The following is a 5666-nucleotide window of genomic DNA, read 5'->3' on the forward strand; positions in this document are numbered from 1 at the left end:
ACACAACACAATTTACACAAACATCCATCACAGTGAATCTCCTCCTCACTGTGATGGAAGGCAAAGTCTTATCTCTCCACTGCACTCCTCATTCTCCTCCCGATGTCAGAGTCAAAGCCCCCGGCGGGCGATGCCAGGCCGCGCTCCGGGTCTTGATGTTGGAGCCCCCCGGCGGGCGCTAGCAAGTCCCACGGCCGTTAAAGCAGCGCCGGACGATGTAAGGCCCTGCTCCAGGTCATCCTCAACTCCGCAACTCGGGCTGGAGAAGTCGCCGTTGTGGGAGCCCCGAAAAGCGGTCTCCCACCAGGGACCCGTGGGCTCCCGGTGTCACTGTCCACCAGACCTGCGGTTGTAGCCTCCGAATCTCCGGGGTCGGGCAGCAGCGCGCGCCACCACAGCTCCTCCCGCTCTGAACTCGGCCAGCTCCGCAATGGTGGGTAACTCCGCAGGCTCCGCGACTGGAGCCCCAGGTCGTTCCGGTTGGAGGCCGCTCACGGTGCTGGGCCCCAACGACAACGGAGACCCGACAAAGAAAGGTCGGGTTCTCCGTACAGGGAAATGATTTAAGAACGATATAAAAGGAGATTCCTGCAAGAAAACCACAACCTGGTAAGAAATACAAAACTTACCTGTAGGTTTAAACTTACCGCTGGCAGGAGCGACGCGTTTGCCAGTCCGGTGCTTCGCCATGCAAAATACGTAATGATGCGCGTGCGGACTGGCGGGGCTTCTTCAAGGAATCACTCACGTGACTCCGAAGTAAAATCACCATTGAACCATTGAACATTAAAATAAATGCATGTTAATTCACGAGTCTTTGCTCTCTCTTTGATGTGCACCCGCCTGAACAGTCTGCTAACTTGTTCTCTTTGACAATACTCTGTGCCCCCAACATTTCATCAGCCATCTTCCTGCTGAGTCCCTTCCCCCGACCAATCGAGTCTGAACGCTTCAGAACAGCACCAGCAAGTTACCCTCATATTGATATTGGTTCCCCGTCAATTTCAGTTGCACTTGTCCCTCTTGTGCAGGTTCCCAATGGTCTAATGCTGCTTTATTTGTCACATGTGCAGCTACTCAGTGACAATTTCTCTGCATATTTACGCATGCGGGCGCCGACATGTTTTGCCGCCTTTTCTAAAGACCGATCTGCCCGTGCGCAAGGTCTACTGGAGCGTCTCCCGATCCAGGTAAATCCTGGACTCCTGCAGGACCTTCCTCTGTCGCCCTCGACCGGTTCGGCCCGTGAACTGACGTCACCAAAAGATGCCAGTGATCCAAAAACCATGTACTCTCAGCCACGTACTCACCTGGCCTGTCCTTCCATTCATGTCCCACAAACTTGACACTGGCAGTAATCCGGAGATTACCACCCTGCTTTTTAACCTCGTTTCTAACTCCCTGTATTCTCACTTCTCTGTATTGAAACATATAAGATTGTTAAGGGCTTGGACACGCTAGAGGCAGGAAACATGTTCCCGATGTTGGGGGAGTCCAGAACCAGGGGCCACAGTTTAAGAATAAGGAGTAAGCCATTTAGAACGGAGACGAGGATGTTTCCTCACAGAGAGTGGTGAGTCTGTGGAATTCTCTGCCTCAGAGGGCGGTGGAGGTCGGTTCTCTGGATGCTTTCAAGAGAGAGCTAGATAGGGCTCTTAAAAATAGTGTAGTCAGGGGATATGGAGAGAAGGCAAGTACGGGGTACTGATTGTGGATGATCAGCCATGACCACATTGAATGGCGGTGCTGGCTCGAAGGGCCGAATGGCCTACTCCTGCACCTATTGTCTATTGTCTATTCTCGAGGTCACCCCTTCTCCTACCTTTGTTGTTGGTACCAACGGGCACAGCAATCTTATCAATCAATGTTATCAGGATGCATCACAGCTTGGTTTGGGAACACGGTTTCATTTGATTTGGTTTAGGTCAGCACGGTGGTGCAGCGGTAGAGTTGCTGCCTTACTGCCGGAGACCTGGGCTCGATCCCGACTACTGGTGATGTCTGTACGGAGAAACATAGAAACATAGAAACATAGAAAAATAGGTGTAGGAGTAGGCCATTCGGCCCTTTGAGCCAGCACCGCCATTCAATATGATCATGGCTGATCATCTAAAATCAGTACCCCATTCCTGCTTTTCCCCCATATCCCTTAATTCCTTTAGTCCTAAGAATTAAATCTTAGCTCCTAGGGAGTTTGTACGTTCTTCCCGTGACCACATAGGTTTTCTCTGCAATCTTCGGTTTCCTCCCACAAAGACGTACAGGTTTGTAGGTTAATTGGGCTGGTTTTGTATGCTTGGTATGTGTAAATTGTCCCTTGTGTGTGTAGGTTTGTGTTAATGTGCGGAGATCGCTGGTTGGCATGGACTCGGTGGGCTGAAGGGCCTGTTTCCGCGCTGTATCTCCAAACTAAACTAAACTAAACTAAACAGCTTCATCCAGGACACAAGAAATTGTTGCGAATTGTGGACGCTGCCCAGACCATCACACAAACCAACCTCCCATCTATTGACTCCATTTACACCTCACGTTGCCGCGCGGAATGTTTGAACACGGCAGTTTTTCGGAGCCTCGCGCGATGTCGAGACCAGCTCCACACAACTCCATACGGCTCCGGCGATCCATGTGGGACCGGCCCCGCAAGGCCGTACGGCTCAAGCGACCACGTTAGGTCGCGCTTGCCGCATGGAGTCGCATGCTCGTGGAACAGGACCTTAAGGGTCCAAGCCCATGGTTCCTTGACAGGGACAGCACAGGTTGATAAGGTGGAGATAATGGCACATGCTATACTTACTTTCATAGTTCAGGCCACAGAACACGAGAGATGGGTCGTTATATTTCAACATTACAAAACATTGGTTATGCCGCACTTGGTACTGTACACCCTTGTTATAACAGACCATGGGGGTGGGGGGAATGGTGTCCGTTATGCCGATTGTCCACTATACCCGAGTGAGGGATTATCATTGTATAAGTGGTAGAAACAAAGAACTGCTGTTGCTGGTTAATACACAAATGGACACAGAGTGCTCAGCAGGTCCGGCAGCATCTCTGGGGAACATGGATAGGCGACCCTTCTTAAGACTTGCGAACCAGAACTGGGCCTGGAATCCAGATGAGTTGACGGCCATGACTTGCTGGTGGCTGGGGGGGAGGTGAGGGTCAGTGGAGTCGTTGGTCGCGGCCCGTGGGTGGCTAGAGTGTGGGTAAGGGGCGGTGGGCAGGTGCAGCCTGTGTGTGGTGAGCAGGCTGTGTGGGTCGGCAGTTGCGGCAGACGAACCGGCATGAACCGGAGGTGGCGTAGGGGGCAGCCGGGGATGAGAGCGGCCGGGGAGACGGCGTGGGCAGCCGGTGGCGGGTCCATCTACCGTAACCAAAACCCGTTATAAAGTGGTCCGTTAAAACAAGGGTTTATTGTATTGTGTGTAGTTGTGGTCACTGTTTTATCAGAAGGATGTGGTATCACTGGAGAGACTGCAAAGTAGATGAACCAAGATGTTGTTTGGATTCCACACTGGGAGAGATTGTGTGGGCTGAGCTTGGTTTTACCTGGAGTGAAAGGGGTTAAGGGGAGAGACATAGATTGGGTAGATAGTCAAAATGTGTTTTCCCATCGTAGGGGTATCGAAAACAAGGTTTAAAGTGAGAAGAAAGAGATTTGAAGAAGGGTCCCGACCCGAAACTTCACCAATCCATTTTCTCCAGAGATGCTGCCTGAGCCGCTGAGTAACTCCGTTGATATTCAATGATACCTTATTAGTCACATGTGCCGAGCGAGGTACAGTGTAGATCATTTTAGTGAACAGTTCAGTCCAAGTATCACTGTACATAAGCACTTGGATACATCTTAGACCAGCATTTCAGATACAGTGAAGGTGTACACAGTCGTACACTGAGACAGTACACAGTCGCCAGTTTGGTGCCATATTCAAGTCCCAGTTGTTGTAAGTGCAGGGATCTTGATCTAACCATGAAGGTCTGTTGTCCTGGCGACGTTGCAGGGTCGGCCGGGCCAAGCCTAGTCCACCGCCGCTGCTCCACCGCTGTAGGCCGCGTGCAGTCCACGTGTTCAACCGCTTGGAGCGGCGCCCGGTCCAGCCAAGCCCCAGGCTGCTGCAAGGCCTCCAGCGGCCACTCCCCCGTCTAGGCCATGCATGCCCTCCCGCAGCCTCCGCCTGACTCCATCCCCTCTGGTCCACGGGGTGGGCAGGGGCCGATCATGGCGGCCTCTCTTTCTCTCCATGTGGTCTCCTCACTCCGCAGTGGACGTGCCCGGCCCGATGTCAGGCATGGTCGCGGCACTGCAGCACCAACCATCTGCCGATCGGCCCACCGGGGGCCAAGCATCTCCAGTTCCTGGTTTCTCCATTTGAGATTTAAAGGGGTTATTGGGTGAGTTGTTTGATATCTGGAAATGCGCTGCCAGAGGAGGATTAGTTTGGTTTAGAGATACAGCATGGAAACAGTCCCTTCAGCCCACCGAGTCCGTGCCGACCAGCGATCCCCGCACACTAACACTGGGAATAGTTTACAATCTTTGCCAAAGACAAACCTGTATGACTTTGGAGTGTGGGAGGAAACCGGAGCACCTGGATCAAACCCACGTGGTCACAGGGAGAACGTACAAACTCAGTACAGACAGCATCTGTAGACAGGATGGAACCTGGGTCTCTGGCGCTGTAAGGCAGCAACTCTACCGCTGTGCCACCGTGACACTGATCCTCTGGTGGTGGTGGTGGAATTAAATCCAATTACTATCTGAACGAGGCACTTAAATAAGAAGAATATTCTGTAGGTACACAAAATTGCTGGAGAAACTCAGCGGGTGCAGCAGCATCTATGGAGCGAAGGAAATAGGCGACGTTTCGGGCCGAAACCCTTCTTCAGACTGATGGGGGGTGGGGGGGAGAAAGAAGGAAAAGGGGAGGAGGAGGAGGAGCCCGAGGGCGGGCGGATGGGAGGGTGGGAGGAGACAGCTAGAGGGTTAAGGAAGGGGAGGAGACAGCAAGGGCTAGCAAAATTGGGAGAATTCAATGTTAATGCCATCCGGACGCAAGTTCCCCAGACGGAATATGAGGTGCTGTTCCTCCAATTTCCGCTGTTGCTCACTCTGGCAATGGAGGAGACCCAGGACAGAGAGGTCGGATTGGGAATGGGAGGGGGAGTTGAAGTGCTGAGCCACCGGGAGTTCAGGTAGGTTATTGCGGACTGAGCGGAGGTGTTCGGCGAAACGATCGCCCAACCTCCGCTTAATCTCATTCTGTATTCTGTAGCCTTGATGCAGAATAAGGGGATTAGTTTAGATGGGCAGGAAGGTCAGCATGGACATGGTTTGACAAAGATGTTGCCAGGACTCCAGGGCCTGAGCTATAGGAGAAGGTTGAGCAGGTCGGGACTCTATTCCTTGGAGCGCAGGAGGATGAGGGGGATCTTATAGAGGTGAACAACTTCATGAGAGGAATAGATCGGGTAGATGCACAGAGTCTCTCCATGTTCACCTATCCATGTTCTCCAGAGATGCTGCCTGAGTTACTCCAGCACTTTGTGTCTCCCCTTTGTAAACCAGCATCTGCAGTTCTTGTTTCTAGATAACTGCATGCCGGCCTGTAATACAGGGTCCTGTATATTTCCCTCTTTCACTCATGGTCATCACAATGATGGTCACT

This window comes from Amblyraja radiata, chromosome 28, assembly GCF_010909765.2.
Source record: "Amblyraja radiata isolate CabotCenter1 chromosome 28, sAmbRad1.1.pri, whole genome shotgun sequence".
NCBI lineage: Eukaryota > Metazoa > Chordata > Chondrichthyes > Rajiformes > Rajidae > Amblyraja > Amblyraja radiata.